The 24,475-nt window shown below is 38.6% G+C and overlaps 1 protein-coding gene across 15 annotated transcripts in view; it reads right to left on the bottom strand.

The window, feature by feature from the left end:
• The window catches only part of SIPA1L1 (signal induced proliferation associated 1 like 1), a 360,159-nt gene that overhangs the window by 255,996 nt on the left and 79,688 nt on the right, over window positions 1-24,475 (bottom strand). For 13 of the 15 annotated variants that reach the window (XM_070513910.1, XM_044773908.2, XM_070513913.1 and 10 more), the window contains one exon: window positions 22,542-22,607. The exons of the other annotated variants lie outside the window; for them this stretch is intronic. The gene's annotated coding sequence lies outside the window, so the exon portion shown is untranslated. The remainder of the gene's footprint in view (window positions 1-22,541; window positions 22,608-24,475) is intronic. 15 annotated transcript variants of the gene reach the window in all.

The raw sequence follows: 24,475 nt of genomic DNA, 5'->3' as shown, positions 1-24,475 counted from the left end.
AGCTCCCTAGGAACACAGAAGTAAGTTACTCACCAGGTGGAATTTGACCCATTACACCCTTCCCAAAAGAACTAATGTCACTTATTTGTTCAGAGAAAAACAAAAGCCAGGTGGGGTTTACTCTCCCAGCCAATCAGGCCACCCACACTGAGCTATGGAACTGAAACCAAACTTAGAATTTAAATTTCCTGATCCCTTCCTTCAAGGTCTTGCTTATTAACGGAAATTAAAAACAGAGCCTTAGCAAACCAAAGAGGATCAAAACCCTAGGATCAAAACCGTAGCAGGCTTTTTGGTATCCCTTTGGCTTCAACCACCCTGAAGGTCATTCGCAGTCTTAAGTCAACCAGGAACTTCCCTACTTGGGAGGAAACACCCCATGGATAGTAACGGCCTTATTCTCCCAGCCTAACTTCAAAGAAGAGAATACTAAGAGAGTAAACAGCTACATTTATACCATTGTCACGTTTGTTTTCTTTACAATTAGATTTGAAATGTAAGCTATTATGAAGAGTCTCTTGGCTATAGTTCAAGGGAAACAGAACACCCTATGCAAAAACATTTTTCAGCTTTCCCAAATTTCACTTCTTTCAGCCAATTTCAGAAAGTTCTCTTTATCTCAACTTGAAAATTCATGTTATATTTGCTCTAAAAGTCAGGGGATCTTCAGAATACAGGATTCAATGCCCCAGAACACAACCAGTCCCATGGGGATATGCCCCAGGCGGGAAGGGGCAGTCTCTAAGGAACCTATGGGTTCACAATATCACCAACTTATACAGATTAAGCACGATGACTTTATCAACCAGATGCTGGAGAGCACAAATGATACCAAATCCCAAACCCTAGAAAACAAGTACACATACATTCAGTGGATCACTCAACAGTAACATTAACACAGCACCAACTGTGGACCAGGCTTTGGCAACCAGCAAGACGCAGCCACTGCCCTCAATGAGCTCAATGGGTAATGAAAGATGATGACATATAAGCAGAAATTATAACTGGATACATGCTATAATCATCATAACCACTACCATTTACTAAGAGCTTAGAACCTGTTTGGAATCTTACACATTATTTCACGTAAGATTCTCAATTACCCTATGACATAAGTGTTATAAACCTTGGGCAAGTTACTTATCCTCTCTGAATCTGAGTTTCTTCATCCCCAGAAAGAGGATACTACTAATACTCCATAGATTGAAGTGAGGGTCAGTACACGTAAAGTACTTAGAACACTGCCTATCACATGGCAACTGATCAATAAAGGTCAGCTCTTATTATTATTATAATCATTGGTGTGGTTGATATTATTATCACTGGAAAGACAACCAAGGAAAATAAAATAAAGGGAAGAGCACTAAGAGAAAGAAGAATGGCAGCTGCCACATAATAGTCAAGGGGCATCAGACAAGCTCCTTCAGTTGCCTCATCTGTAAAATGCGATGATGTCACCTGCTCCACCATCGTCCTCACAGGGCTGTCCTAAAGGCCACAAAGCATCTTGAGCCACAGAACACAAGGCTGATGTCATACAGTGTCACTGATCAGAGGACTTCACAAACCTCGGAAAACAATGAACTTTCACAATGAGCCATAAGTCAAATAACTGTGGACAATAAATGGATATTCTGGATGTCATTCAAACAAAAAAAAAATCAAATGTATATGCTTTTTAAAAATCTCACAGTAGCTAGATCAAAAATGTAAAAGGATGGTAAACTTTCCACTACCTAGTGACACCAAATACCACACCAGGAGCCTTGCACTGGCAGAATAATCACAACTTCGAGGTAAGAATTGGACGTCATTTTTGAGGCAATCCTGAAGTGCTAAGAAACCCTAGTGCATCAGGCACCACAGGCTCGTGTGGGGCGCCACAGGCACACACAGTATAGCACATCAGGACTGCATTTTATTTCAGCTATGAATATTTGAATAAAGCAATTTTCAAGCTTTATTCTTTATCTTATTATGTCTTACAAAGTTTGCTTTCACTACAATACTAAAACAAAAGATAACAGAAGGTCAAGTGTCCAATTCAGCCTTCTACCACTTCAAACACACACACACAAAAGCTTCTGGCACTATTTTAATCTTTGGGTCAGTGCTGTATGATCACAGACACCAAGCAGACAACTCCTGTCCTGTGAAATTCTCTAAATAAACACCATCCCTCTTTATCAGCAGGATCTCCTCACCTCATTAACGGGCAACGTACTTTCAAATATGGTCTGGATATTTTAATAATTTCAATTAAGAAAATACGAATATTAGAAACATAAGTAAGGGTTTCTTTTTGGGGAGTCCCTTTCTATTTTCCAAATTAGCTAAAATTAGCATCGACTACTTATCCAGCCAGCAAAAAGGAATCTTTTAAAATAAACAAAAAGGCGTGGAAAACTATTTGATTCTAATTGAAAATTCTGCTAAGTTACCTTCTATGTATATTACTTGTTTTGTTTGGTGCAACCGCTGGATTAACGAAAAGGGAAAACGTATTTTGCAATATCAATTCAGGTAAGAAATACCTGTCATCCAAATGTTATAATCAACCAATGTTGGAGATTTTTACACTAGTCAGAGTGTTTTACATTTAAGTAAGAGAGAGTTATGCTAAACAACATTAGCACCAAATTCATATCTCCATATATGGCACATACGCATTTAAAGAGTTAACCGCCAGTACAACAATCAGAGAGAGACTGTCCAAACGCTCTTCCCCATTCACAGCTGAGCACAGACAGATTCTGCTAAACTGAAATCAGATTTTGTTTTAAACAAAATTTCCAAGAAAGAAACAGTGATCAGTGTAGATAAACAGGATTCAGCTTGAGTTCTGGCTGATCACTTCTCTCATCTCAAGACAAGAGATAAGAGAAAACTGCTTGCTTATCTTCCTTAACGACACTCATCAACAAATATTTTCTCCAATGTGGGGCGACTTGTATATTGATTCCAAGCCTAGACTCTCATCAAGGCCTCAGACAACTGAAAATCCTCTACACATCAAGGAACAAGGAGGAGGTCACAATGTTTGAAGAACAGAGTTTCTCCAGTTTGCCTTCTCTCCCTTTTTCAGACATCAGAAGTCGAAAGTTCCTACTCACATTTTCAGCTTACTAAATGGATTTTCTTTCCAACCTCGGGATAAGTAAACACTGTCAATGAAGCAATCAGATTGTGTGTCTTCCACTGAGCGTAATTATTTCATATGAACAAGTTTTCTCTCCCCAAATAGAATGTAAGCCCATTTTTACAATCCATATCATAAATATTTTATACTTAAATTTGGCGTCTGATAGCTTTCACTCAGCCTCCCAACCCGAGGCACGAACTAGTCCTGGGGTGGAGGGGTCCCCCTACATTTAGGAACTGGTTCTTACGGGCACAGAACAAGGGCCAGTAGCTGCTCATACCAGGCTGTCATGGCAAAGACCACATCATTAACTTCTTTCTCCCGAAGCTACGAGTACCATTCACGATTCCCCCACAAAAGCACAACTCGACAGCAGGAAGGGGTGAAGTCCGAAAAGGCCAGCTCCGTTTTCTCAGTGCAGACAAAGGAGCGAGCAGCACTCAGCTCCTGGGCCTGGCTCCTGGTGCCTCATGTCAACACCATGCTCCAGGAACCAAAGGAAAAGAGGTCGTCTTGTTTCTCACAGTCCTGCTCAGTACACAAACTATTTGCAAAAAATAAATCACATCTCCTGATCTTCCAGGATGAGCAAAAGAAATACCAACCTGGGAACTGCAGACAGGAAACAGGCTCAGGCACTGAAAACTCTGACGCAGTTGCATTCCCTATTCTAAGAACCACGAATCGGGAGAGTCTGGGAATTTTCTAAACCCCTCTTTTCTGAAGTAGCTCCAATTTCAAAACATTCTCCTATAACCCCAAAGAAAAGTACTGAATGGCATACTTCTGTTTTCTCAAAATAAATGCTAATCTGATTCAGAATTTTATACTGGTCCCATCGAAGGAAATAAAGGCACTCTTTGTGTCCACAGAGGGCCAGACAGGGCCACAGCTCCACACCATTTGTAAAGGCTCTGGGCACGTAAGAGGTGGCCATGGGTATTATTTTCAGGGACATGAATTACCTGGCTCTGTCCCTAAGGTACCAGCTAAGTATACATAGAAACTAGAACCCCAGTTCAGAGTATCTGAACACAAAAAATAGAAAGTTCTAACACCGCTGACATCTAACGTTCAAAAATGTCTTGTTCTGTTTCGTTTTAACGACTTTAATAGGACTGCCTGGAGAGAAACTGACAAGCAGAGAAAAACACGTCCAACACTGTCTGGATTTCACATGTTATTTATCTCCTATGGGTCCAAGAGATAAATAGTGGAACTCTAGGCTCTTCTTCTCCTCCCTCCCACCTAGGCAGGCGCCAAGGGATGGACTCCAGAGCTGGTGGAGAGCGGGGTCCCTGTGCAAGTCCTTTTCGGCACCAGGAGGGTGAGTGGGTCTCCGTTGGGAGAGTGTGGCATCACTGTATGTAAGCTGCCCCTGCTGACGTCCTTTCCTTCTCAGAAAGGGTTATGGCAACTATACTATAGATACATGTATAAGCCATTTAATATTTTGAGTTCAGTTTGATCTTAAAAGTCTAAATTCTACATAGTAGAAATTGTTCTGCTTAACCTGCTTAGCATAACAAGATTGTAACCATCAAGAAAAATCATTTAGTCATAACAGAGTATGTAAAGGAAGGGCTCCTACAAGTCTATTTGTTGGTTCTCCACGAGTCCTGTTGCATAAATCATCTCAAGTAAACTAAATATCAGCAACACTCTCTACTTCAATTTGATAAGTAGCTTCCGTGTGAAAACCAATTTCATTTTTACTCATTCAAAAGCCCATCAGAAGGGAAATTTCAAAGAACTACACTAAGTATAAAAAGGTAAAATTCTTTATCAATGATTAAATTTGACCAGTTTTCAAAACTGATTAGCTTAAAAAGATTATTTCCTTTTCAAGAAAATATTAAAAACAACAGAGAGTATCCAGAATACCACTAAGGTCTTATGTATAATGCATCAATTACCTCCTTCACACTAGATATTGGGCTGCAAAATAATAAAATGGAATTATGAAAGGGCACATGTTTTCAGAGACAGAAGGACACTGTAAAATTCCTGTGAAGTATAAAAATCAAATCTCAGGACTTTTTGAATTCAAGAGTTCTAAGCACAAAATTTATCTCTCCACCCAGTACTGTAAACTGGCTCCCAGACGAATAATGTTCAGAAGCTTCTAAAGGATATTCCAATAATCACCTCAGTGTGCAACATGCCGTATTACGATGCTACATTATCTTGAAGAAAATGTAAGGAGTCACAGAAACAGGCTCTATGAGAATGGTCAAATCTTCAAATAGTCACTTTTTCCCCATAGTTTGCTGTTAGTCTATCAGAAAAACAAATCACATTTAATATTTATACAAATTTCAACTTTCTCTTCATTAATGTTAACAAAATAACATTTTTTCATAATTAATTACTAAAATTACAAAAACAAATTCCAACTTGCCATGGGCAAAAAAAAATCTCATTACTGTTCCATGCTTTGGCAAACCTTCTTGCACTTCCATCTATACTCTGGGCTTTGAGTCAAGCAAATGAAATCTTGGCTAGAAAGGAGATATCTTAATTTAGGGTAGTGACCCTTTCTAAAGAGAATGGAAGAAAATGCCAATACTACATGTCGTATATTTTTTAAACTAGCTCACAAGATTCTATATTTTTAGTTACTTCTGTTCTATTTGGTTATTTTAGTTAAAAACAATTTTAAAGTGTTATTAACATTTTGAAGTAACATATCAAAAAAGCATTCAAAAACCTTTATCACTAACAAAATATACAAAATGGGGAGAAATGTGTTCATTTAAAAAACTTAACCAGTTCTTCCATCAACTATAACAGCTACTCCATAGGAACAATTATCTGAGATTCATCCGAAGCATTTATTTAGAACTTTCAGCGTCCCGCGCACTATACTCAGCCACGGAGAGACAATGACGAACAAGACAAACACAGTACCTGATGGTAGGAAGCCCACAGACTGTACCCTTCTAGGCCACGACCTCTAAGTTCAAGGAAAAAACGTGCATCACAGGCAGTCCTAACTAGCTTTGAACAAATTTTCTCCTTTCTAACACTAATACTAACAATGATTAATGACTAATACTAACAAATGAGAAAATTTTAATTAAGAAATACAAAAGCATAACCCTGTCCCTCTAGCAGTGTGATGGCTGTATTTTTATAAATAATCTAGACAGCTAACGGTTCAATCAGAATCCTGTGGGAACTTCTGGGAAATCATACAAGGACAGCGGCCACCAGGATGTCTGGCTGGAGCTGGCTCTTTTCTGGGACTATGGAAGCAGCCCAGGGAAGGCCACACAGGGGTCCCATCTAAATGCTTTGGCCAGGCTTTGACCCCATGGGAAACACTCCCTATGCTAAACTAAAACAGACCCATAAACTACCTCCATCTGTAGCAGACTTACTAGCTGTGTATGTAAAATAAGTCAGAAATATCACTATTCAAACAGATCTATGACAATATCATGTTTCCAGTCATCTCGCAGCCATGAATTCACCAAGCTGACAAGATTCAGAAAATTTACACAATCAATTACAGTCCTTAAAACAAACAACTAGGTTCCAACAAAGAACTAGGTGTTGTTCGTCTTTCCTGGACAGTAAACTTTATATTTTTTTCCTACTGAATCAAATCCCTTAGCCATATCTTTTAAAGAATTTAGAAACAATTTCAATTTCATTCAACAATTAAATTCAAAATCAGTATGAAAAATAAATCATATCATCCATTTCACCTGCCCCAAAACCACCAAAGGCTTCTCAATACCCACGTATAAAGGGTCCAGATTCTTCAACTGGCTTTCCAAGTCCTAGACTAGTCGGTTCCAACCTAACTTTTCAAACTCATCTCCCTCTATAGCCCTTCACAGTCATTCCTCAGGCAAACTGAACTATTGTCTCTTACCTGAACACACTCTTCACTTTAACTTTTCCATGCCTTTTCTCACATGTTCCATCTGCATTAAGTGCCCACTAACACCTCTCCATAATTCCAAATTACACCCACCCTACTACGCCTAAGACGAGGGCCGCCTCTTCTTCAAGCCTTTATTAGTAGCCCCTCTGCTGAACTTCCACAGGGCAGGCTCTCCCTGTGGAAAGAGCATGTGCTTTAGAAACGAACCTCATTCAAATCTCCACACCGCCACACACAAGTCAGGCCATGAGCAGGGGTACTTGCCTTTCTAAGCTCAAACTGAACCACACAAAGGCCCTAGTAACTCCTTTGCAAGGTTTAGTGGATTCTGAGTGACATCTGCTGCCATGGGTTCAAATCTCAGTGCTAACAACCGAAGATGGTCTGACTTTGGAAAAGGAACTGAAACACCATGAGCCTCAGCTTTCTCGCTGGTCAACTGGGAGGAGCTGCATCTATTTCACAGCAGAATAACAAATATCAGGGAGTCAGTGCAGAACACTGACTGCCACGTCCTGGGCCCCTAGGCCCCCTCACCCCATCCTCAGGAGTGGAGACCCTTCCTCTCTCTTGGCTCCCACCACCCTGTGCTCCCCTCTGCCCTGGTATTACCTGTCTCCTGCAATGGACGCTCCCCCTCTGATGGCACGTGTACAGCCCAAGCCTAGAATACCTGGCATTTTGCAACCACTCTGATGAGTAAATACACTAGAAAAAAGTATTTTTAAATTTGAAGTGCTTCAGTTTATTCATAGGTGTAAATCGAAGCACACAAATAAAACTCAGAGCATTAAGAGAATCTGAGGCTGAGAAACAAACAAAAAAAGACCCTCTGTAAAAATGCTGCTTATTCTTTAAGATGCAGTTCAATCAATAATAGCTGTGCCTTATCTAGCGAGTGCCCACTAGAGGTGGGACACAGCCCCAGGCACTCGACGGCTACCTCCTCTATGATGGCTTCTATCCTCTCCCCACGGAAGGGCACTCAACCCTGGTGCTACCACCACACTCCACCAATTCATCCCTAACACAAACTACCACACCCTTCCCCGCACTTTCATTTTTCCATCATCTTCCATGCCTGCTCTAAAGTTCGAGGAGGGCGAGGCCTGTGTGTGTCTGGACTTTCTTTCCAGTCCCTCCACCCCGCCACAGAACAGGAATTAAATGAATTAAAAGGCAGTGTGTTAAAGCTTCTAGAAACAAATCACCCAAATCACAAGGGCATTCAACATCACAAGGTTGCTCTGCCAAGTGATTCGTCACGTCCAAGACCCCAAAGTCAAGGTCTGAATAGACCTAAACAGCTTTCCTACCTCTTTGGAAGGAATTCCACGAAAATCTCTCAAAATCAAAAGAAAAAGTTTTCCCTGAATAAGGTTTTCATTAGCAGTAAAAGAATGAGAAACAACAGAAAACAGTGAACTGAAACCAAAAATGTAGAGGGGGGAAAAAAAAACCTCTTTCTGTCCTTTTGAACTTTATAATGTCCAGGATACTTTAATATTCTTCTCTCTTCAAGCCAAATACTTTTCTTAGAAAAATAAATCATGCTTTACATTCCATATTCATGAGCAGTTATAAAAATAAACTAGCATACGTACGCTATGGTGGAGCTTTTAAAGTTATTGATTAATCAAATTAATGAAAGTTGACATAAAATATATTTTGAACTCGCTATTTTCCAATGTGGATATCACCTCATTAAAACATCTGTTTTCTATCCCAACATTTCAGAATCAGCAAACTTATAACAAAAACAGAATGCCCCTCCCTCCTTTGTTTTTGTGAGGGGTAATGGTAGTAAAGAAGAGGGAAAGGTTGTGATTCTGGAATTAAGCACTGACTTTCCCCTCCCCTTGTCTGCAGCACATTCCTTGACGGCATAAAAAGAAACAGAAGCTTGAATTTCATTCTGACTTCACTGAAGCCTGAGAAGCCAATTGCTAAAACAGAAATTCATCGGGCTCACTAGTGATCTTTCATGTTGCCCTCTTCTCTGTGAAGTGTGCCGGCAAGAGGACCTCCCCACCTCTCCTTGGGACAGCAGAGGTGAGCTACTGGAAATGCTCACCCCAAGCTAAAAACAAACCAAAGAACAGTAAGCAGGGAAGCCAGAGGGGAAAAAACCCTGCTCTCCCAGGATTTTGGGATCAATTCCAAGAACTTTCTTTCTCCCACTGCCAGCAGCACCCATCAATTTCCATAGTAACCAGCCCACGGCTTTCCAACTGGTCCAAAAGGGAGGCACACACGCTGCAGACAGAAGCAATGGGAGCATGACCCAAAACCCCAGCACCAACCCAATAGGTGCTTAGCAGCTTCAGCATCCAATTCTACCTCCTTGCTTCCCTTAATCCCCAGCTTATCAGATGGCTCTTCCTTCTTCCCTCTAACCTGATGCTGAGACAACAAAAGGGACTTTTTTCCTAGGACTCTGCACAAAACAATTTTGTGCTTTCTGATGCAATCTTGGTTCAAGTCTATTTGGTACTAAAGCAATCGTGTCCCCCTACCACACTGTGCATAAATATTTGCTAAATGAAGGAATTCACTGGTCTGGAAATAAAGCTCTCAAAGATATAGGGGCATGAATTTGTGATCCAGGAGAGGGATGGAGAGACAGTACTCCCAAAAGGAATGAAGCACAGAGAAAAGGGTGCTTGCAGTGGGTGGAGACAATCTCATCTTTGTGAAGAACAGGATTCCTTAGGCTGATTGAGCATGAGTGGGAACAGGAGGAGAACCACAGAGAGCAGAGAGTATTTCCAGCCCCAAAACATTTACCAAGGACACTGCAACCAGGAACTGTGGCTCATGATGGTGATTTTTGGCAGGGAAATTGGGGGAAGATGTGGGTAATGATTTAAAAATGTTCAAAGGAAAAAAATATTAAGCTGATTCTGACAGGTTTATCTCAAGGATTACTATGTGAAAAGTTTTTTTTAACTAAAAAGTAAGGTGGAGAATCAAATTAAAAGTGCTCACCATCAGCTATGAACTAGTTGCATGAGATTTCACATCTTCAACAGAATTTAATGGCTAAAAGGAAAGGAGATAATGAGGGTGACAGGAGGACCCTCCTGATAAGATGTAAATGCTGAGTAATGCAACTTAGGGTTACAGTGTACACATGCATACATGTCAAACTTAACAGATACTCCCAAATTACCTTCTAGCGAGGATCCCACAGCAGTTGGGTGAGCTCTTTAAGCATTTCCCTATTGTTTGCATGGCACTGTGCTAATTACACAGAATATAAAGTAATAAAATAAAGACCCTAAAACATGACTCAGCATCACCAAAAGTATAGGGGAAAATGGAAGGAAATATATGAAAACGGTTAAGTTTATCGTGATAGAAGGTAAGATCACGAATAACTGCCCTTTATATTATCAGTAATAAATCTTTTTAAGATAAACTTATCTAAAAAGCAGAAGATAAATATTTGAGCCATACAAAATCAATTCCTAGATCAATGCTTTAAAAAATCGAACTTAATATGTAAATTTATTGCAATCCCATTAAGATTAACAGGATATTCTTTCGGGAATTCAGAATCTAAGCCTAAAGTTCATATGGGAAAATAAATGAGCAAGAACAATGACACTAATTATGAAAAAGAAGAGTAATAAAGGATACTAACCTTAATACTTATCAGATAGTAAAACGTGTTACAAATATAAAATAATATAAAAAGTGTGAAATTGCTTCATGAATAGACCAAATCAAAAAATAAAATTCTAAAAATACTTCAGAGAGTTTGATATAGGACAAAATGTGACATTTAAAATCAGTGCAGAAAAGATAAATTACTCAATAAATGGTGTTGGCACAATTACGCAGCCACATGGAAAAGAGAATGGGATACTAACTCACCCCAAAAAAATCGCAAATAGATAAAAAAATTTAAACATTAAAAAAAAGAAACCACAAAAGTATTAAAAGGAAGCAGGAGACATTTTTTCATACTCTTGGAGAAAATAAGACCTTTCTAAGTAGGACATAAAATCCAAAACCCATAAAGTAAAAGATTAATAAATTTGATTATCCAAAAATAATAAATTTATACATGACAAAACTTACCATAAACAACAAAATATAAACCCAGTGGAAAAAGCCAGCAGCTCCTATCACAAACTGCTAACTTCTCTTTTTTTTTTTAAATAAAGAGCTTATCTCATTAGATAAATGGGCACAGGATCACGAGAGTCAATTCATAGGAAGAAAAACTGCTCTTAAACCCACGACAGTACGGGCAACCTCATTTATAACAAGAGAAATACACAGGAAAAGACAATGAGATTCACTTCTTCAGCTACGAAATTGACAAGGACCAAAAGGTTTAATCGCATGGCTGGCAAGAGAGAGGAGGCAGGCACCCACTGCTCACAGGAGTGCGAATTTGTACAACGGCCATGGGGGCAGTTTACCAATATTTATCAAAGCTAGGAACATACTTATTCTTTAACCTGGAAATTCCTCTACTTAAACCTGCACACTTGCAAGTTCAAGGACAGCCACAGAGGTGCCGTTAATAATATCAGAAGATCAGACACAACTGAAAGGCCATCGTGAAGAGACCATATAACAAAGTACAACCATAAACTGGAATGACACAGCATAAAAGCATAGTACAGTATGGTACCGTTTGTGTAAAAATAAATTTTGAAAAGCAAACATACTAAATGCAATATGACATTTCTGGATTGGATCCTGGAAAAGAAGGATATTAGCAGAAAAACTGGTGAAATCCAAATAAAATCTATACAGTTTAGTTTCACTGTATAAACATTTGGATTTTAGTCCATGGGCATGTTTCAGTTATTTAAAACATAAAACTTGGATGGGTGGCCACCAGAGGGGAAGGTGGAGGGAAGAGGGCGAAAGGAGTGATTAGGCAGACCTGTATGGTGATGGGTTGTAATTAGTCTTTGGGTGGTGAACATGATGTAACCTATACAGAAATCGAAATATAATGATGTACACCCAAAATTTATATTATGTTATAAACCAACGTTACTGCAAAAAAACTAAATAAATTTTTTTAATATAAAATTTAATTTTGAAAAACCTAATTACTTTTTGATTAAACTTACACCATCCATGGTATTTCTAATCTTCTACAAATTGCTAATGAGAAACATCAGGGGAACATGTATTGCTTCAACACTTCTAATACACCCATTATTGCACCTAAATACACATCTGCCTCACCTACTAAATTTCAGGTCCTTAAAGGTAGGGGCCATGTCAACTCATCTCTATACTCAACGAAGCTGGAGAATATTTGCCAGATGATAAGAGTTCAAAATGAGAGCTGAAATTAATATGTCCCAGTCCAGTGATCCAATTTTTGATTCCTAAGTAATTTTGTATTTCAAATATCCAAGCAATTCTTCTAGGGTTTCCAGTGATCCTTAGTTCATTATGACATGGAAAAGAAAATCAAAGGGCAGAGAAGAGTGAAGTAATTCTCACTGAGGATTCGGGTAGGAAAATAGAGAGAGGCGCTTTAGATAAACTACCCTCCAACTCAACTTTCTAAACATTTGGCTCTGAGCTAGGAGCTGAGGGGATTATAAAGATAAATAAAATACAGTCCTTACAGTAGAAGTCAGACATAATTAAAGTCAATACTCGAAAAGGTAAACTGTGAAACTCCCCTGAATTTTCAAAAATGTTTTCCACAAAGGCTATTAAAATGCTTTCCAAAGAAAGATTACTTATTTGGCAAGACAAGGAAATGATAAAACTCCAATTTAGACAAAGTTTTGCTTTTCTATGATATCTTCTCAGGAAAACACTTGTGGGCAGCCTGTTTAAGAAGGTCCAAAGAAACCATTTCTAGCCTCAAATCCCATTAATAACGTACTTTTCTAAATATTCAAAATACAAAAGATAAATGACTTAGGACATCCTCTGAAGTCCCTGAATGGGTAGAGAAATACTGGAGTTTCTCAGAAAAGCATCAATAGTGCTGCCCCATCTCCACAAACGCAGAGCTCCGAGCCTTAGCACCAGCACCACGAAGCAATAAATTCCTAGGCAAAGCAGCTGATCTCTGTGAATACCCATTTTTCATCTATAAAATAAACTGATGACAGCTAAGGCTCCTTCCAGGGGTAAAACTCTATCACCTCTCCTTTCCTTCACATCCCAAATATAAACTAAGACCTTGAAGTCCTTTTATACAAACACACACAGCAACACATGCATTTGTCTGTGTACTGGGAGAAGGCGCTACCTGTAATACTTCTTCCTTATTTCCAGAGTGACCTAACAGAAAAAACAAAATAGCATTTGATAACAACTGATGCCATATATAGGCAGCTCTCCAATGAATGGGAACAGGACTTATTCAACTATATGCTGAAATTAAGTTAAAATGTGCATGCTGTGCAGTGAAACATTCATTCAGTTCTGCATTCTCTCACGTTTAGGATTATCAAAGCTTCTAATTTGGCTTTCGTATGATCTTTCATGGACAGTTAGCCCACATGTACCTTCTGCGAGCTACCTTTAGGAGTGTATAGTGCTACTTGGTATTTTTATTTTGTTCACCACTTTCCATAGCATGGAAAAAAGATGAGGACACCAGCAGAAAGTTGCAGGTATAATCATCCATATGCAAAGATAAATGAATTAGTAGTAGTTTTGTTCTCATCTATTTAATATAATCCTTAGCCCTGAACCTACTAGCTTGAAAGGTGATTGCGTAAAAAGCAGAATGAAGGCCTGTGAGTAGGAGCTAATATGCTAAAAGCATGGACAGAACATTGAGAGCTCAATTATCTCCATCAGTTGAAATTTTCTCTGTCAAAACACAGAAATAACATTGCGCTGCTAACAAATAGGTTTTATTCTAAAGAAATTCTTTTTCCCTAAATAACCAGAATTTTATGGTATACTTCCTTTATAAACAACACAGGGATAGAGAGGAGTTTTCCAAGAAACATACAAATAAGTTCAAATTTCCACAGTGAAATATACACTAGAGCAGATGAGGATATGAAATAATACCCAGCTGTAGGATTAGCCAGAAAGGCCTTCCCGAAGAAATGAAGTTGCACATGTTTCAAAAGAAAGAAAGGTAACCGACAGGTGGTGAGAAGCAGGGGAAATTCCAGGCAAGGAAAAAGTTGTGCATAAAGCTACCTCTGTGGTTCCTCAAGAAGCAGAGTCACAGAGTAATCTGACTTGTGGCAAAGATTATTTTAGTCGTTAGGACAAATTGAAGAGGAGAAACTATATGTTACTTCACACTGCTAGCCTCAGTTTTCTCACCTGTTGTAGGAGAAGATTGACTAAATGATGTCTCTGGTCCCACACAGTTGAGAGCTTGCTTCCCATGAGGCATCGCACTGGCACCTAATGCTCTCGAAACCCCAAGAAGCAAGTGGCTGATTAGCCCAATTTGATACATTAAAAGAGCAAGGCTCAGAATCCCCGTGAGGCCTCCAGCTAGAGGGTTTTAGAAATTAAAACGAATATGCAAGAAAACTATTGTGGAGAAAGAAGAGGCCGACAACTTCAAAACTCAGAGCTCCTACACATAATAAATTGATGAAATAATTATTACATTCTTTTCTTTTTTTAATATTTAAGGAAATTTTTTTTCAGGAAAGGATTCACCCTGACCTAACATCTGTTGCCAATCTTTCTCTCTCTTTTTTTTTTCTTCTCCCCAAAGACCCAGCACATTGTGGTATATCATAGTTGTAAGTCCTTCTAGTTCTTCTGTGTGAGCCACCGCCACAGCATGGCAACTGATGAATGGTGTGGTTCCACGACTGGAAACAAACCTGGGCTGCCAAGGCAGAGAACGCAGAACTTTAACCACTAGACCATCAGGGTTAGCTCTACATTCTTTTCTTAAAAGATCAAAGGAATAAGGAACTGTATCTGTCTTCCCCATCATTCCATACAACCATTCGAGGAAAGGAAAAAGAGTATATGCCATTCTCTACTTTGAAGAATGTCCTTTAAGAAGTCCTTTAAGGGAAACTGAAGGAGGCAGTGCCTATTTCTGCCCCAGCAGTGGCTCCGATGTAATTATGCATTCCCGCTGCCTGTGGTGTCCATAATGAGGTGGGTGTTATGCTGAATACACAACACATCCCTTACCCATTCGAACTGAGATCAGCAGCTAACTGAAGAGATCTTCCAAACCTCAGAAGCACTTAAGGTAACCCTCACACCCAGCTTTTCCTCAGATGCATAATTCTAAAACTAGGTGTTATTTTTATACAAAAGCTCAAGGGCCATTATAATAATTTACTGGTAATTATTTCATTGCAGAATGCTCTATATATAAATTCCCATCTGGCAGCAAAAAATATAGTCCAATAAATAAAAGTAGTCTTTAAAAAAAAAATCCTTCAAAACCAAATACTGGAAGTTAACGAGATCTACGTATTTGTAAAGAAGTCACTTCTTCAAATTTAGCTCCTGCCCTGTCTCATTTCTCTAGATAAAGTCCGTCTGTGATGGGAGTTACTCTGGTAAAACAATTTGGGAGTATCTATTACAATATCCTATGACCTGACAACTGCCCAGAGAAACATATACCCTCGTGCACAGAGACAAGGACAAGGATATTCTTTGCAGCCCTAATTGTAATCAGGAACTCCCAGAAACAACCTAGAAGTTCAGCAATAGAAAAGTAACAGAAAAACCATGGTATATTCCCATGACTAGTCTACACATTAGGCAGCAGTTGAAATGGATGAACTAGAATTCTATGAACTAACATGAACAGGTCTCCAAAGCATGTTACTGAATGTCAAAAAAGAGTTCTAGATAATACAATTCCAATTACGTGAAGTTTCAAAACACATAAGTACAATACTTTTATATTACCAATACCAAATCAACAAAGTATTTGCTTCTAGAGAGCTAGTATGGGAACAAGGAAGGGGCAGGTGGGGAGTAAACCTTATAGCCTCATTTATTACTTCTATTAAAAAATTAATTTAAAAAAATGTCTCACAAGGACTTTACAGGGTTAAATAACTTAGGATTAAAGAATAAGGAGAAATAAGATACTATCTCTGCTACCACAGCTAAATTAAAATCTAATCAAATGTAAGAAGACAAATGACCAAGAGCAACCGTGACATCACAAATGAAGCTGGGGTTTTATTTGATGAAGAACAGAAGACACTGTCGACTCAAATGGCCACAGGAAGCTTCAGCTGGTATAATTAATTATAACTGGTGTGAGTCTGCACACACATTCTTTTTCTCAGGCTAACAACTTGACAGTAACTGAAAGAGGACCTTATATAGAAATGTTAGAATTATGTTAACATCACTAAATTAAAACAGTCATGTACCCTTTTAACTACTAAGAATCCTTTCCCACTGCATTTATGGGAGAAGGTAAACAACTTTCTAATAAATATCAGCTTATAGTAACAATAATAAGGAGGGTCCCCTTTTGTAGTGGCCTATCTAAAAAGTCAGGACCTGGATGGGTACCACGTAACCTCGAAGGAAGGAAGGAAATAACCAATTTGCTGATGTAATACCTATCATTAATGTAAGATTTGCTTTAAATAAAATCAAATAACATCTTCTTCATTTTTAGTTACTATAATGCCATGAGATTTAACAGAAAATAAAAGGTAATAGTAGAAGGATAATTATCAGGAAAATGTTCTCATATCATTAAATATAAAAAGTAAGTTACAAAACAGCATGCACATTAGGATCCTGATTTTGTTTTTTAAAATACATTCGTGGTCACGAAGAAGAACAAAAATGAAAGAAAACTATTAAAATGTTAGTAGTCCCACAGAACAAATGACCCAGTTTCTTCTACAATAAATTACATGAAAATAGGGAGGGAAGGGGAAATGTTACGGATTAAGAAAGACTTAAAAGGGATGAATACAATGTGTTAATCCTGCTTGGATCCTGATTCCAACAAACTAACCGTAAAATGACAATTTTGAGACAATGGACTAGCTAGCAAATAATATTAAAGAATAAGCACTAATTTTGTGAATCCTTATTGGAACTTTTTTAAGTCATCAATTTTTTTAAGTAATTGTAAATAAGGCTATTTTTTTGTCATTATCTGTTCAAAATACTTACTGAAGTATTTATAAGTTAAATAGCATAATGGTATAATATCTGGGCTGTACTTTAAAACTCCAATAAGTAAATAAATAAAAGCAGGAAGAAGACACATAGAACAAGAATGGCAAAATGTCTGTAACTGCTGATGCCAGACGAGGGGTACATGCGGCCTCATTGCACTAATCTCTTGACTTCTGTGTATATTTGAGAAATCTCACAAATAAAAAGTAAAAGTGGTAGCAGGGATAGTTATTTCTGGGTGGTGGAAACTGAGTGATCTGGTGGGAATTGGGTGACTTTTACTTTGATCTGTGTGCCTTTCAGAAACATCCAGATTTTATACCAAAAATATGAATTACTTTAGTTCCTTGAAGAAATAAATGTTATTCTTTTAGCAGCTGGCTGGCTGGCTGGATCTTTCAATGCCCAGTTCCAATGACGCCACCTCTATGGATTTAATTGTCCCTTTATAGACACCTTAATGCATTTTATTTGTATTTCCATGAAAGGCCTTATTACATTTGGTCATTTATTATAACAGTTTTTAATTATGTCTTATCTCCCCCTCTAGGAAAACAACTTGATTACAAAGGACATTTCTTTTTTCTATTTCTATCTTGGTCAACACTAAACAAAAAGCTCTCTCTATATAATAGGTGTTAAATAGTTATTTACTCAATTGACTAACTTTTCACTAATAAATCCAGGAAAGAAACAAGTGGCCTTGGCAGTAGAATATCTTACTTTGTGTAACTACAAAACTTTTAAGGCTAGAACATGCCCAGAGGTCCTTATTCAAAGATCAATATCCATCACATGTTACCTAGTCAGTTTCTCAAACCATCTATTTTCCAACTGACTGGAAAAAAAAATCAGCCAGTAGCAGAAAAGGGTCAGTTACTGAATTAAGTTACAGACACAAGAAAAAAAAAGATTCTCTGAAAAACATCAAAGTCCGTTAGTTCTTCAGCCATCATTCATTATTTAACCACCTGAAGACTCACCCAGAGCACCAATCAGTCCGTTTTTACAAAGGAAACCATTTGGGAAGAACAGAGTTAGCCATGCGCTGAGGCAAACAATGGTGCTGGAAACATCCTCTGCTCTGAGGGGCTGATGTCACGTGGGAGGGCTGCACACCCACACTCTCGTGTTTTCTTTATCATGGAGACTCAGTGGAGACCTTGCCGTGTTCTGTGCAGATAAGCGGCTTTCTTCAAGCCGAGGCAGGCATCTCCACATTCTCTTGCTTACAAATCATTTCCCAAAAAGACACGATAAAGCCCTCCCCCCAGGAGCGCCCAGACCCCAAAACATGGCATACTGGACTTCCCCACACACAAGATTTCACCCACTCTATGGCCTTAATTCCACACGCATGGTTTTGATGAAAGCCACTCAAATGCTAGTGATGATATTTACAACTTCCTTTTATACATAAAATATGCTTAAGTTTTAACAAACACTAAAATAAAGTCCAGGTTTTAAAATAAAACCCCCACCACTAGTAACTGTAGTTTCCCAAGCCCTTTGGAAAACATCAGTGTATCATCAAGAACTGGCAGAAGCAAGCTCCCCACCACTTTCATCTCTAGTTCACCCTGCGATTTGCTCCCAGAAGCCAGGTCTTCCAAAATGCTTCCCCCTCCCCACTTTTTAAGGCAGGCAGGTGCAGGTGGGGGTGGGCAGGGCTCTGCCCAATTGCCACTGTGACCTCCACCCACAATCCCACACACAGCTCATGTTCCTGCTTCCCTATCTTCTGATTTCTCACTTTAGACTTTGGTGCAAATCCACTCCTATGAGGAAATTTTAAATGTATTAGACAGTCAAAAAAGTGGGTAACATGGTATCATTATAAAGAATCATATCCATACAAATCCAGGGCCCAAAACAGTGACCAGGTCCTAAGAAATAAGGCACTCCTCCAAAGCAACTTAATTCACTTCTTATTACCATCTGTTCTGTCCGCCATTAGAATGGATTTAAAAGAGGCAACTCTCTATTGAAGAACAAAAAGGTAAGATCGGTGAGAATAAGTCGTTCTTACTGAAGAGAAAGAGGGTATGACAGCAGTAGTAAACATGAAGAGGTCCTATGACGCTCCATAGGCTGGTAAAACGTTTGCTAGCCAAAGGATTTAACATAACTTTCTTTTTTAAGAACAAAGAAGGTGCCTCTGAATAATAAATAAGCATAATGAAATAATTCTGAAGTGACCTGAAGGCTTGCCAAACTCAATTCCTATCAGTCATGGCCAAAGATAAAAGGAAAACTCTGCAAGCGTCCCTTTGCTACTAAAAATTTTCAGTATTTTCATATTATATTATAGTCAGCATTTAGTTAATAAAATTTCATCCAGTATTTATCTTAAAAAGTTGCCTCCCTTCTGTACCCTCAGAGCCACTGTGAAACTTCAATTTAGGTTGACCCAAAGAATCTAAGGAGTCTGCTCAAGGTAAACATTTGAGTTATTTTCTTCTTAGAGGTAATATATTCAAAGTGGTATTATTATTTAATCTATTGCCTTTGTCACTGGACTATGTTTAAAGAGGAAACTGTTTTGGATGTGAACAGCTGTTCTCGTATGTTTTAAGGAAGACACAATTTGTTAGAATAATAAGGAGAAAAGAGACAGGTACATCAGCAGACATGAGGAAGCCAGATCACAGTTCTGCAGGCTGGACAGCCAAGAAGGAAATGTCTTCCAGGCTTCCATGTTTTAACCGACCTCTAAATCTGCTAGTCATTCTATTGTCTGGATGGCCAACATAAAGCATTATGCTTGTTAGGTTTCTTGCCACCACCACATGTACCACCAAGAAAAGTCTAGAAGAATGCAACAAAATGCATTTTTTTTCTTTTCTTATTACACTTACTAACTGGTGAGGCCTTTTCATAAAACAACAGAAAGTATGTCTTCACTTTTGCGTATTATACCAGCAAACTATTAGTATAAATAAATGTGACCAGTGTTATTCTTTTTTATTTTGTTTTCAAGAAAAGAAAGAAGTGGAGAGCTTTTTAAAAATTTCCTCAATTACTCTCCCATGAAAAGCAGAAGGTTTGGATGCAATAACCAAGCTGAACTAAGAGAAAAATTTAAATAACATCTCATTTACCTATGAGTACATAATTGTCTATACAAGAAAGGGAAAATCCAAAGAAAAATATAATCCATGGGAAAATTATTCAAATGTTTTAGTGTGTAAAGCACATAATTTAGTCAGACCATTATCAATTAACATCACTCTATGTTTCTTGCTGGGTATTTAGATACAATGTAGCAATTAAAAATTTTTTTAAAGGAAAGGAAAAAGTATGCTTTCTCAACTCAATTTTTATTTTAGAACAATGCTACTCAAAAAATAAATAAAGTATAACAATGACGGATTTAATAAGATACACACAGAACTACACATCAAATACAAGATCTTGTGGGTTGGTTTTTGCTTTGTTTTGTTGTCTTTTTGGGTTTCTTTGGAGGATGGGAATTGTTTTAGATATCCCTTAAGTAGAGAAAGAGCCCTTAGGAAGAAGGATATATTTAGAAGACCAAGAAAGAGTCATGCCACCATCAGGTCTGGAAACCCACTCAATCCTGGCCTCCTGTGTCTGTTGTCTGGGAGACCCGAGCATGCATGAATGCACAAGAGAAGAATCTCTCATCTGACCTCACAGATATACCGTATTAGCATTATCAGACGGTACTGCCATTAAAAGAAGTGAGTATAGTGCCCAGAGGTTCTGGTTACTAAACTAAGCAACTCAACTCAAGAGACAAGTTGTAGCTACTACAACATAAAAGTGAAACGAGCCTCATAGTAACCCTAGAACTTAAGGCCTTTGCTAAAAACTGTCATTCAAGTTTATCGACCAGGAATTGACCCTTATTTCAGTGTTTTAAATACCGTAAGACATACAGCGACTGCACTGAAGGTGCACATTTCTATAGTATACAGATACTCAAGAGAAAAAAAATCATCTTGCAAAACAGCTTACAAGCTTGAGGTGAGAACCAGAGGGCTCTCAGTAACATACACTGACGTTTCTTCCTTTGCAAAGTACCTAAGCCACAGCTACCTTTCTGTAGCATTCCTACAGGCTGCTCACTTCACCACGGAGCAATTCTTGATGGTCCCAAAGATGCTACATTCTCAAAGACAGTTTTTCAGTTGTGTTTCTAATAAAAAAATGTTGGGCTCTTCAAATGGCTAAAAATTAAAGAGATCGAAAAATCTTTCTTGGATTCCACCTCTATTAAAGAAGAATGGTGCTGAGAATGGTTAAATAAATGCTACCCGGAAAGTGTCCTAATGTACTTTAAAAACGTTTCCAGAGATAATCTTTCCCCAATTTCTCTTACTGAAATTCAAGGAAGGTCAGAAATAGAGAGCCACTTTGAAAGCCGTGCTCCAATTACCCAGCGGGCTTCAGAAAAGAAACCGTAAGCGCTGCACAAGGGTTTACAGAGGTGAGATGCTCAGATAACCTTGACCGTCCTTGATAGGATGCAGCTGCTCCAGAAGAGCTGACTCCTTAGGCAGTTTGCTTCTGCTCCTGACAAAGCAGCATGTAAGAAAAATCCCAAGGTCTTTGTTTCAGCATCTGGCTGAGATGAAGGTTAACAAAGTAACAAAACTGAAGAAACTTATGCAACCTCAAACCAGTTGTTTTATCTGAATTTAAGAGCTTAACATATTAGAGCACTTTCAGCCTATAGAAATGTCTCTCTCAACCCAAATTAAGCTGTTATTTTTCTCAATAACAGAATACCCTTTTACACTGATTAAAGTGTCTGAGAAATGTCCACAGAAACATCAGAACAGGCCTCCGATAGATCTGGGTTTCTACCTAGGAGTAACCAAAGGCAATCAATCTAAGATCAGTGGTAAAACATGCATGGCAACTCTCAGGCCAGCAGATCATCCAACCATCTCTCAATTTTTTCAAACAAGCTTGGTATTCCAAATTACACACTAATGCATCAGAGTTAACAAGATTCTTATTTAGAACATGAATTGAGGCGTAAACTTTCATCAAATTTACGACACACAAAGATTTTTTTAAACATTTGAAGTACTTACTATGGAATGGAAACATAAATAGGTAACCAAAACTTTCTTACTATTAATTTAACTAGCCAGAAAAGTATGTGAAACATTTTATCTAGAAAGATGACAATGCTGAATTCAGAAATCAGCGTCTAAAAACTGCACAGGAGTTTCTCCCCTTCTCCATTTCCATTTCTGCCTCTCAGCAGTAAAACAATGAAGGAAGAAAAAAACAGTGGGGGAAAAAGACATAGGATCCTCATCTGATAAACCAAAACTCTGCCATAAGTAGCAGGTCATCTAAGAATGAATGTTTGATGTTCCCTTCCCCCAACATGACTTTGTGACTAATCCGCCAACTCACCTTATTCTACTTCAAAGTTAGTAGTGAATCTTGCTTGAGGTCAAACTTGAGGAATCCTCTCAAAACCTGGATTAAAATAATTATAAACTTTAGGTTATTTTCAAATTTTGAAAATCATACAACTGTACCTCACAAAAAAAATCACTGCTATAAATCAAATCATAATTGTGAAATGTTATACTTTACCTCTAAAACCCTCTTTAATTTATAATCTCTTTATGCATAGTTCAACACACATTTAAATTTAAGCCAACTAATAGCCACTCAAACTTAAACAACAAATTCTTAAACCTGGCTACTCAGTCTGTAGGCAGATTGCTGATCCAGGGCCTCACCCCAAACAACCTGTTCAGGAAGGCTGGAGGAAACTCGGAAACTGTATGTGTAACAAGCCCCCAAACAAGGTGATTTTGACATAGTCGGCCCATCAGCTGCCTACGGGAACCACTGTTCCAAACGAGTGCTTCTCAACACGGGTGATTCTGCACCCCAGGGGACACCTTGCAATGTCTGGAGATATTTTTGGTTGTCACAGCGAGGGGAGGGGGTACACTACTGGCCTTTAACGGATGCTGCTACACATCCTACAAGGCACAGGACAGCCCCTCATGACAAAGAATCATCCAGTCCAAAATATCAATAGCAGTGAGATCGAGAAAACCTGTTCCAAAGCAACCAAACATTCTGATTATTTAGAAATTCTCACATTGGTCATTTCGGACAGGTTATAAGCTTCTAGCACAGTCATAAGGCATTTTCTGTGATGCTAAGCTTATTATTACTTAAAGGAATACACATCTATGCCCAATATTGATAATCTGCAGTACATGTACATATTCCTAATAACAGTAAAATAAATCAGACTATACCTGTCCATAAGAGCTTCCAAGAAACTAATTTGCTAATGTTTGCTGAGGTGAAACACTATTTCAAACCACGTTGATTTCCAAAACCTGTTCCCAAACGTACAAGATGGAAGCTAAGAAGAGTAAGAACCAGGACTCAGTTCCACTCACAGATATTTCCAACACCTGGTGAGGACCAGGGGGGAAGTTCCTCTTCCCAGCCTGTCGCCCTGGATATTAGGATTCCCATCTCTTATTCAGCCAAATATAAAGGTACTTGACAACTTACTTTACTGCATATGAAATGAGACGGACTTAATGAACCTACTAGGTCCCTGCACTATGAACGTGGGTAATGCAGCAGAAGAGAGCTCAGTGAGACCCTGCAACAGGTCCTTCCTGCTCTACCAAGAGCAAATGGAATAAACATCAGAAGAAAACTGGGGGGAAAAGAAACCTACAAAGGGTATGCTGAGAGTCAGATAGCCCAGATAATAAAATTTGCAGCTTGTACATGATTGCACCCACAGAATGAGTAAAGAAACCTATAACACTCAAAATATATACTTTGTTCATCTTAATTAATGAGCCATAACCAGCTAATTACATAAATAAGACATACCTGACGGCTGATTTGCACTAGTAATCCACTTAGGTACACGAACCAACATGCAAATTTTAAACTCAAGCAAAAGGATGTAATTTACAAACCCACTTAGATTCCATCAGGCTTACTCCACTCCACCTGGACAACATTTTCATGCTGTGGCATACGGGCTTATATTCTAATTACAGGCTGATTTCTTCCTCCGGATCCCCAGCGCGATAAAGGAACTACCCAAATCAAACCCAAGCACAATCACCCTAGGCAGTGAGCACCTGGGTGGTGGTGGGCAGTGGGCAGCCTGGCATTCATATCCCAAAGCACCAGGGGGGTTGGCAGAGCAGGCAGAATCTGCGGCAGAGGCAGGCCTCCCATCTGGAGCTCCTTCCCCATGCTGTGGGAGGCTTTGCTCTAGCCAAATGACGAAGGAGCTTTACTGAATGATGTGTTTTTCCAAAGGTAGGGCTAACATACCTTCTTGATTC

The sequence above is a fragment of the Equus asinus genome, chromosome 7, assembly GCF_041296235.1.
Source record: "Equus asinus isolate D_3611 breed Donkey chromosome 7, EquAss-T2T_v2, whole genome shotgun sequence".
Lineage (NCBI taxonomy): Eukaryota > Metazoa > Chordata > Mammalia > Perissodactyla > Equidae > Equus > Equus asinus.
Note: the sequence above shows the minus strand (reverse complement) of the source record. Positions and strands in the feature narration are given on the sequence as shown.